At 45.8% G+C, this 13,439-nt stretch overlaps 1 protein-coding gene and 1 long non-coding RNA gene across 6 annotated transcripts in view; one reads left to right on the top strand and one right to left on the bottom strand.

The window, feature by feature from the left end:
* The window catches only part of TTLL5 (tubulin tyrosine ligase like 5), an 899,574-nt gene that overhangs the window by 147,948 nt on the left and 738,187 nt on the right, over positions 1-13,439 (top strand). The window lies entirely within an intron of this gene.
* Positions 1-13,439, bottom strand: part of LOC138260193 (uncharacterized) — a 331,452-nt gene that overhangs the window by 96,712 nt on the left and 221,301 nt on the right. The window lies entirely within an intron of this gene.

Here is a 13,439-nt window from a genome sequence, read left to right as displayed (position 1 = left end):
AATGGGCTTTAAATGGTACATCAAAACACTTAGGCGAAGCACAGTATGTTCTTCTGAATCTCATGTCTCTACCAAACATCTTTTTATGCCTTATCACCTAACACTTATACCTTTTTCATGCATCCATGAACCGCTCTCCCTCTACAACACCTTAGTATACCTGACAACCATGATACTTTATGCAATTAAATAGTACATGCATTGATGTAAAAAGAAATACTTTAACAACCAGCTTAACCCTTTAATCACGATTGTTTAAGTTTGGTTAAAACGTATTCAGGGGTATTGATATCATGATCCTGTTATCCTAATAACTGGTTGACATATTTTAGTCCCAAAATAAAAAGCCTCTTGGGTCCAGGGCTTTCATTAGGACACATACACTGCCCTGGGGTTATTCTCCAGATCAGTCATACGGTTCAGAAAAGACAACATGCAACACCCTCCTGCATCAACAGGATTTACTTGCCTAGGTTGCTGTGAAAAAGTCTGGATTCCTATATTGGAGGCAAAACATCCATCTTACTAATGGTAGCAGCAACAATACCTTTGACAAATAGCACCAAAAACTTGTGGCACAGTGGATCACACTCTGTGTTGAGCAAACAACTCTAGTCAAAACATTCCATGCTCCATGCAAAATCCTTCTCACCACATCATTAAATCTGGGTTCAACACAGCTGTTTCATCACCCGTGCTATAAGGATTTCTATTTCCCTTTGGCGCAGCGCCTGACTATGAATGTTCAACTTCTTCTCTGACATACAGTCCCATCTGATGTACCTTCCCTTTGATGGGGTGCACCTCCTTCGGCGATAAGACAGATTCTGCGTTGGAGAGATTTAAGACATCCAAAGCTATGGCACACTCATTAAGTCTTCAGCTTCCACCACCATTCAAGGACTTCTGATTCTTTTGCTGTTTCTATGGGTTTGGAATAGGTTTCTCCATTCATTCCAGACAGTACCAGCCCCTTCAGGAGCAACCTAATCCCTAAATCTGCCAGTACAGGTGTCATTCCAGAGGACGGGGCTGTGGATCTACATTGCAAACGTATTCCTCCTTCTCTTCCTTCTCCCCCATATGCCTCCAGGAATGCAGGCCTAGTTTGTTTCTCCAACAGCACACAGAGTCTGTAGGAGGGCAGCTGTCCCATTTTCTTCTGGCCTGGAGGGCCATTATTTCGGACCAGTGCGTCCTTCAGATCATAAAAAAGGGCACCCCCTTCCCTGCCGATCACATGTCTGTTTTACAGCAGGAGATAGCAGCACTTCTTCTGAAATGGACAGTGGAGTTGGTGCCAGACAAGGAAATAGGTAAAGATTGCTACACATGTTACTTCCTAGTGCTCAAGATGATGGCAGTGGTAGCAGGCATCTCCGCAAGTCTGGCATCCCTGTTTTCCTGTACCTGCCAACTGGATCATCAAAGACACCTCGCCGGAGTAGGTGTTGCGTCGTTTCTAGTTGATAGCATCTCTGCTCTTCGACCTGTGCTTTTCGATCATTGAGCCCAAATCTCACCTGCGGCCCTCCCTGTAGCTCCAGTTCATAGGGTTGATACTGGACATCACACTCCTCCGCACCTTTCCTTGTCCAGAGAATTGCAGACATCCAGGAGATAATTTTGTTGTTTCAACCAGGCACAAGTGTTTCTTTCCTGAGAGTCTTATGATTCTGGATCTGCTAGCTTCCTGCAGTCTCCTTGTCCCACAAGCACGTTGGCACATGAGGACCCTGCAGTGTGATGCTTCTGTAGGCAGTGGCTCCATTACATGGAAGGCCGATCAGTCTCCATCATGATCATCTCCAGTGCTACAGCAAAAGTGGCTTGGTGGGGAAATGAGGCAAACCTGACATACGGGATGACCTTCACTTCTCCTCCAGCAGTCCCAACAGTAGTGACTGATGCCTCCACTCTTGGGTGGGTAGCTCACCTCGAGAATCTGGAGATCAGAGGCCTCTGGTCTCTGTAGGAGCAGGCTCGTCACAAGAAGCTGTTGGAACTGAGAGTGATTCGGCTGGCGCTCAAGGCCTTCCTCCCCTCCCTGCTATTGTGGGTTGTTCCGTTCAGATTTACACACACAACATGACTGCGATGTGGTACGCGCACAAGCAAGGGGGAGTGGGGTCTCACCTCCTTCGGAAACGTTGAGACTGTGGTCTTGGGCACACCGCCAAGGGATCTGGCTCACCGCCAATCACCTAGCAGGGTCTCTGAATGCCAGAGTCAGCGTTATCTTGCCAATCGCCAGTGGCGTGTTCTACTGGAGGTAGTCCAGGACATCTCACTCAGCAGGGGACTCCACATGGGGACCTTTTTCACCTCCTCTGAAACTGCTTAGTGCCAGCAGCTCTCTGCCCTCCAATATCTGAGTGGAGCCTCTGAGGACATGTTTCAATTGAGGAGGAACTTTCAGCTCCACTACTCTTTCCATACCCTTGATTGCTCAGGTTCTGTGGAAGATTCGCCAGAACTGGGCTGAATTCATTCTCAAAATACCAGATTGGTCGGGAAGGGTGCGGTTTGCAAATCTCCATGGGTCCTCCATTCTGCCTGCCGTTCAGACCGGATCTTCTCTCCCAATTGGGGGGAATGGTTCTGCATACCAATCTCTGGGCCTCCACCTAAATGCTTGGAGATTAAGCAGGGACCACTGACTTCCTTTCAGCTGCTACCAGAGGTGGTAGATGTTATTCTATCTGCACATCGTCCTTTCACTAAGTCGCCCTATTCTGTCAGATGGAAACATTTTTGTGTGGTGTGCAAACAATGGTGTGGATCCTTTGCAGGCCAGATTCTCTCATGTGTTTCAATTTGCTCTTTCACTTGCTCAGACGGGATGTGCCAGTGGCACTGTGAAGAGATATTTAGCTGCCTTGTTTCCTTTCCAGTGTCTGCCAGATTAGCCATCCCTGTTTTAGTCCTCTGTTGTCATGTCTGCCAGATTAGCCATCCCTGTTTTAGTCCTCTGTTGTCATGTGTTTTTACTAAAGGGCCTGACTAGTCCTTTCCCTCTCACTCCCTTTGTGGTGCCTCAGTGGGTTTTGAATTTTGTTCTTATGTTTTTTATGGGGACTCCATTTGAGCACCTGCACAGTTGTACCCTTCATATGTTGATCCTCATAACAGTGTTTCTGGTTGCTATAACATCTGCTAGAAGGATCAGTGAGTTGCAGGCCCTTAGCTGTCGCCCCTGTTCTCTACTTTCTTCCTGCACAAGTTGGTTTTGCAAAGCAGGCCCGCTTTCCTTCCCAAGGTGGCAACTCCCTTCCACCTTGCCAGATTCATTACCCTTCCAACCTTTTACCCTTCACCTCATCCAAAGGAGTAGGTGGAATGGTTGCATCAGTTGAATCCTAGGGGTGGTGGTTAATTAGTACTTGGACTGCACCAAGGAATATCTGTCAAACGATCAGCTCTTCTTGGGCTATGGTGGAGCCAAGAATGGGAAGGCAGTCCAGAACTCTATCCCATTGGATCATCATCTGCATAAAGACCTGCCATGCCCTAGAAAGAAGATGCTGCCTGATGGGATCAGGGCCCATTCCACCAGGGCCAAGTCCACCACCTCTGCTGTAGCTTGTGATATCCCGATTGCAAAGATTTGCAAGGTGGCAACTTGGGCCTCCTTGCATACTTTTGCTAAGCATTATTGTCTTGATGCGGATGTGCACAGGGACGGACACTTCCAGGATTTCTTGGTATACCATTAGCCATAAACCTTCCTGCTGGGCAGGGTATTGCTGTGACATTTGTTCTACAGGTGAGGAATTTGCAGATGGAGGAATCCATTAGAATAAAAAGCCACTTTCCTGCACTAACAATCTTTCTGGTGAATACTTGATCTATTTGCAGATTCCTCACTAATATGCGGGTCTCCCTGTTTGATGGATGATTTATAGGGAAAGTGCAATTTTCCTTGATCGCCTTGATGGCGTAGAAAAAATGAAGGGAAACTGATATTGATGCACCTGGGTTGGTGAATTATGGCCTCTGAGGCATCGCCTGATGTCACTTCTGGTGCCTACTGATTCCAGCGTCCTCTACCTGCGTTATCATGTATTTAAGGTTTTCCTGATCCAGTCTGACCCCTGATAATTGTTCTGTATCTGAAGAATCTACAGGTAGTTAGAGTATCCACCAGAAAGACTGTTACTGCAGGTAAGTAACATTTACTTATTTGCTTCAGCTCAGGTTTGAGTCAACTCAGTGTGCCATACCTCACAGGCAAAAGAAACATCAAGAGGTGAGCTGCAGCACAATGGAGAAAGAGAGAGCTTGAGTGCTGCACTTCACAGTGCAGAATTAAACAGGTACTTTATGCTCCAATCCCGGGCTAAACAGATGGCACACCGTATGTAACAGCACAGAAACTAGCCTCTATGTGTCTGCCTTGACATCGAGGCTAAAAGCATGGAGCGTGACGCTGCACTTAAGCCCACAAGTCAGTACTGAGTCAATATAACACTATTAACAAGAAAACCTATCATTAACAACATTAATGTCATTGTTTAGCTTTGTATTTTATATTTCTAGTAAAAACATTCAAATTTCAGTCTTTGGAGGTGAGCACATAATGAACCAAATCTTTGCAACAGCCACCTGGCCACTTCCGATCATTAGAAAGCTAGATGCCTGGGCTTGTCCCGTGTGCTAGAATTCAATGTTTGTGAAAGTCAAGAGCTGATTAGATCGCACCAGCTTGTTTTTTTATCCTACATTTTTACTTCGCTCTAGGATGCACTTGTACATTAGTTGGTTAATCTCCATCCACTGATAAATATGAGGCGTACAAAATGCTAGGTAGAAAGGTGGCAGGTCTGTGTAAAGAAAAGTATCTGGAGTATATAACCTTTGGTGCGCTTCTTGTATCTTTAAAGGGGAACCAATCAGGATATTGTCAGGAGTATAAATTAAAAAGAAGAGGAGGGTACAACTGAACTCTGGAGAACACCATCATTTATTTTCATAGCAGAAATCGGAAAAGGAGAAAGGGATTGAGAGCTTTGCAAGAGAGGCTAGCTTATAGAGGACACTCTGAGAAATGCACTAGGCTATCTTTGGAGAGCTGATGGTAGACTGTATGAAATACTACAAACACGTTAATCAACATACTGTTGCTGTAGCCATTTACTACCTATAGACCAACAAGACCTGATTCATTGCATCTAAGTGGGCAGAAATCCATCTGAGTGCAGTGAAGGAGATCATAGTTCTCAAGAAAAGATTTGTGTAAAAAAATATTTCCTCAACAAGTATTGCTGCTTGGGTAAGGTTTGAAATTGTTGTCAGTTTGTTACTAAGTAGGTTTCCTCAGCAAAGTAGTTATTCAAATATTTTCAGTTTCTGTGACAAAATTCCAGAAACTGGATGAATTGTGTGCAATAATCAGGATATAGGAGCATGGCTAGGGAAATTTTTTGAGCAGGATAGAGGTTCAAAGATCCACATGTCAGTATATCGTAGAAGAAAGAAAACAGACTAGGAAGCTGTGCATTCCTTACCTTATAATTATTCCCCATGTGTCAGGCTGGTTAAGGAAACTTTTCAGCAGTACCACTGCGTTCCTTTAGGTGGTGTTGTACGACCCTGCACTGACTCCGTTCTCATTGAGAAATGATGTGCGCATCCCAATAATGCGCCACTTCCAATCGCTGAAGCAAGTTTGTTTCTTTCTGTGCTACCAGATGCGGCTCTGTAGGTACTGCTAGATTCAGCTCTGAAGCTACTACTAGTCTCTTTGAAACCCTTACTTTGATCGCATAATATGACCGGCTCCACTCTCTACTCCACCTCTGGCGTCATGGTCTGCGCCATTCCCCAGCACATCAGAGCAGATGCCAACTCAGTCAGTGCCTGAAGACAAGACCTCAATTTTCCTCTCTGATTTCAAGTCAACACTGGGTCGCTCTCTATCGTGGTTGTACCTGGCACAGTTAAGGCTGCCATTCCTCCACTAGATCTGCCTCCACAACAACAAATGCAGCCCCTGCATTCCCATTCAGCACAGATTCAGGTAATGATTACGATGTGGGTGATGAAACTTGGCCAACCTTACCACTAGGAGAATTGGTTTGACAACCTGCAGGAGGCTAGTAGCCTAGATAGTTCCCCTGAGTCCAGTCTTCTCTTGCCCCCTGACCTTTCCACTGACGTGAGTGCTTCTTACGCATGGTTATGCGTACGGCTTCTGAAGTCCTTGACTTCCAGCTCCCCCGTCGAGATCAAGACCAAAGTGCTTACAGACGACTGACATCTACAGATCCCCTCTTAGTATTTAAGGAGGCCCTTATGGATACTTTAGTGGGGGCTTGGGACACACCTTGCTCTGTTATCCCAGTTAGCTGCCAGATTGCACTGCACCACCACTTGGAGGCTGGCGACCATGCATTTTTTTAATCTGTAAGCTTTGTGGTGCAAGCCTCTGCTGCAAGACTAATCCCATTAATTTCCTGACAACTCCCCTTGATAGGGAGTCAAAACAGGTGGAGACCCTCGTCAAGAGGGTTTCCTCATCTACCAGCTGAATGCCAGCTGTCTGCTGGAGCACTATTCTCACGCCATTTTGAACTCTGTGGTTTAAGTCCTCCTAGGTGTCCCTGATGATCTCTGATTGGTTCTCACCCAGGCCATACAGGATGGTCATGACACAGAAAGGTTGTGGCTTGTATGCTACCGATTCCATGGGGTGGGCCATTGGCATCAGTGTCACCATTCGCTGCCACAGTTCACCGAGGTTCATAGTTTTTTCAGGCGAAGTCCATCTGTCCCTCTTCGACATGCCGTTCGATGGGATTTGTCTGCTTGGACACAAGGCAGACTCTGCTCTTGAGCATTTCAAGGAGAGTAGGGCCATAGCACGCTACCTAAGCTTATCTGTCCCAACTTGTTAGCCCTTATGTCCCTTTTGTTTCTTCAACAGAAGTACTCCATACCATCAGCTTATCCATCCCCAGCATGGGACCCAGTATTTTTGTGCCCACAGCCCTCGTGATCAAGGTTAATGGGCCGCCTAGCCCACTTCCGCCCCTGCAGCCCCACCAGCCAAGCACATTTACCTGGAGCGAGGCTCCCACGATTCTTGCCAGGTTGGGAGGCCATTTCATCACACAATTTAGTCCTGCAAACTGTACAGACAGGCTACACCATACCTTTCCTTTCTGCACCTTCCACCTGCCCCATTCCCCCCCCTGCCTCCCTCATGATGGAGGACCATCTTTCTATTTTTCTACAAGAAATTCAAGCCCTTTTGGCCAAAGGAACTATCGAGACAGTTGCAGCTCCAGAAGTAGGAAAAAGGTGCTATTCCCCGTGCTTTCTTGTGTCACAAAATAGGACGAGGATGAAGCCCTTCATCCGATTTTAGACCTGGGCCCTCTCAATGTCTTTGTCCGGAATGAAAAATTCAAAACGTTCCCACTGGCCCAAGTCTTGTCTGCCTTTGGCCCTCGAGACAGGATGGTGGCATTGGACCTGCAGGCTGCCTATTTTCTTATACCCATCTTACGAGCTCATCGGTGCTACCTTCGGTTTATTAATGGTCACAAGCATTTTCAGTTTGCAGTGCTCCCCTTTGGTCTCACCAGTGCGTTACTAGTGTTTATGGACGTGATGGCAGTAGTGGCAGCACACCTTTGGCAATCAGGGATTCCAGTCTTTCTCTACCTCAACAACTGGGTGTTGAAGGTGTATTTGCCTCAGGCAGTCATTATCCACCTTCAGGCCATGGTGAACCCCCATCATCTTTGGAGTTCATTATCAATGTGCCAAAGTCACACCTGACTCCTTCTCAGATGCTCCCTTTCCTCAAAGCAGTTCTTGACACAGCTTGGTTTCATGCATCCATCCACCACCCTCCCCCTCCCACCCCAAATAGGAAAAAGGGTCTAGGACATTCATGCTATGATACCGAAGTTTCACTCTCAGTCCTGGATTTCAGTGAGATTGACTCAGGCTGCTGGTAATAATGGCCTCCTGCATCCTGTTGGCTGAGCACGGGCAGGTGGCATACGTGTGTTCTGCAGTGGGATCTAAAGTCTCAGTTGATCCAACAAACAGCTCTCATACCATGTTCAGATTTCAGAAGAGACTGTGAAAGTTCTGCAGTTGTGGTTACTGGACCGCGATGAGATCAGCAGCAGACTCCTTTCCCTTTCCCAAACAGAGTTGATAGTTGTAACTGATGCATCGCTTCTGTGTTGGGAAGGCCATCCGGGAGATGAGGAGCACAGAGGCCTCTGGTCTCCAGTAGAGTTACGGCTCCATATCAACCTCCTGAAGCTGAGGGCCAGCCTCTAGGTGCTGAAAGCCTTCATATCACAACACTCCTCACGGAATTTCACTGGATCCCAATACACAAACGTGCTAATTTCAAACTCCTCACACACACATTCATGGCATCACACAACTTAAGCCCCCCACCTACCTGATCAGCTGCATCTCCTTCCACCAATCACCCAGACACCTCTGCTCTGCAGGACTCCTACTCGCTCACATCCAATGCATACACAGACCCAGACCAGGAGGACAGGTGTTTGCTTACATCGCTTCAAAGTATGGAACAGCCTCACACTCCACATTAGCTCCTCGTCCTCACTTGAATTCCGCAGAAAGCTGAAGACCTGACTTTTTGATTAATTAGCCTACCGTAGGTAGGGCTTGGCACACACTCCTGCTTAGTGCCAGGATACGTTCACAGGTGATAGTTCGCTTTACAAATATAACATACAATAACCTATAACATACAACACATAACATAACATATACCGCAGGGGTGTGGAATTTATTAAAATATCTACTTGTCCAGGGGACAGGTTGCTTCTCAACTCTACTTGTCCTGTAAAAAGATCTACTTGTCCCTTTGGTGCCATGTAGTGTGGCGCCAAATTATGGCAGCAATCTCATAATGTAAGAGCTCTGATAATAGCCTCTCTGATTATGCCAGGGCTACTACCACAGTAGGGCTTGAATACTTGCAGTTTCAATCCCTGCTGTAGCAATTTCCTTATTTTGCCACCTTTCTGCAGATCTGCATACTGGGGCTGGAGGAAGCAGTAAGCAATAGTTCCAGGGCTGGAATGCCTTTGAGTCTGCAAACCTACTAACCTGCATGTTTTAAAGATTTTCACCAGCTTCTCTCTAATATTTTCCCATAATAAGAAAGGTTGGACATTTACTCCTGACAATAGCAGAATTAGAACTTCTTCCAGGGTTGGGAAGAAAGTGGCTGGAGGGAAAATGAACTTGCAAATGCTCAATAGATTTTCACATGAGCAAATCTACACATGCGTATTTACCCATGCTAAAATTCACAAATATTTTATAGGGGTACGACATATACCATGGGTGCACTTTTGTGACTTTCTTTAAGAATTTGGGGCTGAATGTAGGTAGGTTCAGATTTGCGACCGGCAAATTGCGAGTCAGAGCGACTCGCAAATCTGAATGTAGGATGGTGTCCCTGACACCATCTCTGATTCGCAAGGGCTTCGCAAATGCCCACCTCATGAATAATCATGAGGTGGGTCGCAATTTGCGACCCCCTTGCGAATGGCAGCCCTCACAGGGATGGTGGCCTGCTGGAGACAGCAGACCACCATGTCTGTTACTGCTTTTCAATAAAGCAGTTTTTTTGTTTTTTTTTTGTAATGCAGCCCATTTTCCTAAAAAGAAAACGAGATGCATTACAAAAACGAAAAATGAAACGTTTTCGTTTCATTTTTTCAGAGCAGACAGTGGTCCACAGGACCACTGCCTGCTCTGAATTTTTTTTTACAGTGACATTCACAATGGGGAAGGGGTCCCATTGGGACCCCCTCCCTTTTGCGAAAGTGTTAGCACCCATTTGAAATGGGTGCAAACTGCGATTGGTTTGCCCCCGCGTTCGCAAAACAATCCTACGTTGCACTGCGAGTCGCAATTAGGAAGGGAACATCCCTTCCTAATTGCGAGTCGCAAACCCGTTTTGCGATTCGGTAACCAGGTTACCGAATCGCAAAACTGGGTTTGTGCATCGCAATGTGCTTTTTGCACGTCGCAAACAGCCACGCAAAAAGCTACCTACATGTGGGTCTTGGTCCTTAATTAGGTCTGGTGTTAACAAAGACATTTTGTTTTTATTAAACTTCTATTTCTCTCTCTTTCGGCTGGCTTTACTGTGAGTGATCGAATTCTGCTCTTCAACAAGGAGCATATTGGCACACAAAGTAGTTTTGTTCAGTGTCAGGAACTACAGTGGCAATCAGTGACGTAACGAAACTGGAGGGTGCCCCTTTGCAAAGAACATGGAGGAGCCCCCTCTCCAGACTCACTCAGGGCAGGAGCTGTGCTGAAGGGGCCCCCTGGAGGGCGGCTGCGGGGCCTTTGTTATGCCACTGGTGGCAACGTGTGCTTTTAGAGTTCAAAAACGTTTTGGGGGGGTTTTGCCAGTGTTTGTTACAATGTTGAGGGCCTGGTAGCTCCTACAACAATAAAGTGTTACAAAAGCCATGTCAAAACAAGACACGCATTGATGAAACTAAAAGACTTATAAAAATATGTCAGATCAGTTGGCTTTGTCAGTGTTTGTTTATTTTCATGCTTCCCATAATCGTGTTGAAAATGGTTACACTGATTTTCCATTGGAAATATTTTTGGGAAATACTAGCATGCTTCAAAACATTTTACTAAATGACACTTCATTTGCATCTAATCAGAGAGCATTCTGGGAGCATTATACTTAGCCTCATAGCCTAAACTTTTCAAACATGTGTATACATGTTTTTTTTTTTTGTACTGGAACCAACGTCAGTAGTGAAGTGTGACCTTAAAACATTTATTTACAGCACTCACCCTAATAATGAAGGCTTTCAAATAATGAACCATAAATACAAGTTCGAACAGCATTATCTTTTGGAAACACATTACCTCAACTGCAGAGAGTTCCACTCTCTGTAAACAAGCAGCCAAAGGGTTTGTGCTGAAGAGGGTTGGGCCTACTTGTCCAAAGGACAAAGTAAACATAAAAACTTGTTGCCCTTGACCCCAAACAAGATGTCCCAGGCGTCGACGGACGGTGATGAGTGCCCGGGTGGCGTGCAGTTACACCTGGAGGTGGGGGCAATGTATCTTCCGCGAATGGGGAAAACTTTGGCTCAGTATGTTTACCACTGCCAAGAATGCATAATGTCAGCACTTTTGTGCTTTAGAGTTTCAAAGGTGTATGCATAATGTCAGCACTTTTGTGCTTTAGAGTTTCCAAGGTGTCTCTCTCTCCGAGCGCGTTTCACATAGAGTGGGACTTGGGACTCCTGTTTGCCTTTCCGTTGATGATACTCCTTTCCCGAATTCTCAAAAAGATTACGTCTGACCGGGCCCAAGTCACCCTAGTGGCTCCAGATTGGGCATGACCTTCCTTTTCAGGTGGTTGATGTTATCTTGGCTGCAAGTGTCCCTACACAAAAACTGTATACACCTCTCATTACACCTTTGGGTGATACTCAGCATATATATCCCCTTCAGGCAAGGCTATCAGATGTTTTGGTATTTGTTTTATTTCTAGCTACCAAGGATTTGCTTTGGGCACAGTTAAAGGGTACCTTTTGTCTCTTTAAGCTTTTTTGCGGTTGCCGGATTAGCACTCAGTGTTTTAAGTCTCCAGTTATGCACTTTTTGAAAGGCTTACAACTTTGGTTTCCTCCCTCTCCCTTTGTCCTGCCACAGTGGGGCCTTAACTTGGTCCTTATATTTCTGATATGTGCTATCTTGGAGTTGCTTCACAGCTGCACCTTGCAGCTTCTCACCCTCAAGAAAGTGTTGCTCGTCACCATAACTTCTTTGTAGCATGTGAGTAAGCTTCAAGCTCTTTGTGTCAACCAACCATATAACACCTTCTTTCCAGACACACTGGTTTTGTGGACACAGACAACTTTCTTGCCTATAGTTATGACACCGTTTCACGTCAGTCAGAACATCACCTGGTCGGCATTCGGTTCTCCACCTCACCCTTTTAAGGAGGAGGAGAGACTCCATTCCTTGGACACTAAGAGGACACTGAGCTTTTTTTTATAGATCATACCACAGCACATCAGGTGGACAGTTAGCTCTTTGTGTCACTCTCTGGAGAGAACCATCTTCGGCTTGATCGTGCTCTGCATTAAGATCTGCTAAGCACTGGCTAAAAAGCAACTTCCCAAAGGAATGTATGTTCCTTCTACCAGGTCCAAAGCTGCTAACACTGTGTTACCATGCATAATCCCTGTCCTGTTTATTTGCCAGGTGGCTATGGCTACATGGGCATCCCTCCATACATTCACACAGCACAATTGTCTGAATAGTCAGATTCATCGAGAGTGGCGTTTTACCCGCTGAGTCCTGCAGAACTTTCTGGTTTTAGTCCATCCACAGATCTACCTCCAAATAGATACTGTTTTGGTATCTATTCAGAAGGGGAGGAAACTGTGGCTAGAAGTCTGTATCAGACACACAGGTTGCTTTCTTTTGGTAATGCTCTTTCTGGTAGAAACTGTTTCTAGCCACAGGTTCCTCACGGAACATCCCATCCTCTCCGGTCTGTGATTCCACTCTATCTGTTAATAAGATCCCAAGTCCAGGAATATGTACAGTGGTCACAACCAATTTGCTAATGGGGCTCTGTGCCTGGGGGTGTCGACATCCTCCAAAGTAACTGAGGTCAGTGCGCTGTAGTGGCTCCTACATGGGGTCCGCTTGTCGTTTCTAAAGCGGACCAGCGTTAGTGCGGAGCCGCACGCTGCCACCTACTAGCACACAGAGGTATTGCTGAAAAGGTTCCGGATCCAGTCTGAATATTCAAAGGTGAGAAATCTGTGGCTAGATAGAGTTTCTACCTGAAACAGTATTACCAAAGGTAAGAAACGTGTTCTTTCTGTTCTTTGATCAGCACCCTACCACTGCATCCCCTTAACTGGCCTCCTGCTGCCGCAAGATAAAGATCTTGTATGGCCAAAACACCCACTATTTGAACTATGTTTGATCACTATAAAGGGTTATTCACCCAAAGTGAGCAGTTTTGCGGAGAGACCCACAAGTACGGCTCTACCTAGTGTGTACACCAATGGCAACATTTGTTGAAAAGCACCAGTTACTTCATTCATTGCCCTTCCTCTTCAGCAGTCACACATAGATTTTCCCAGTTCTGCTTCACATTTTTTATTTTCGATTATCTGTGAAGTGTAATGCACCTTACCTCAAAGCATGTCTGTGTTTTATGGCATATCACCCTCCACTGCATCAGTCAGCAGGGTCAACTACAGGTGAAATGAATTCGACCATATCATCAAATGCTCTTATAATTATGTATAAACGCTGGCCACTGTGGCTACTCTGCTGATTTAGTAGGTGCGACTCAACTGGTTGTGGAAATGGACACTCAACACAGATGTCTGCCTAAACTTCTGTGTTCCTCTTGTAGTTAAATA

Source organism: Pleurodeles waltl, chromosome 9 (genome assembly GCF_031143425.1).
Source record: "Pleurodeles waltl isolate 20211129_DDA chromosome 9, aPleWal1.hap1.20221129, whole genome shotgun sequence".
Lineage (NCBI taxonomy): Eukaryota > Metazoa > Chordata > Amphibia > Caudata > Salamandridae > Pleurodeles > Pleurodeles waltl.
The sequence above is the reverse complement of the archived record's forward strand: the minus strand, read 5'-3'. Positions and strand labels throughout refer to the sequence as shown.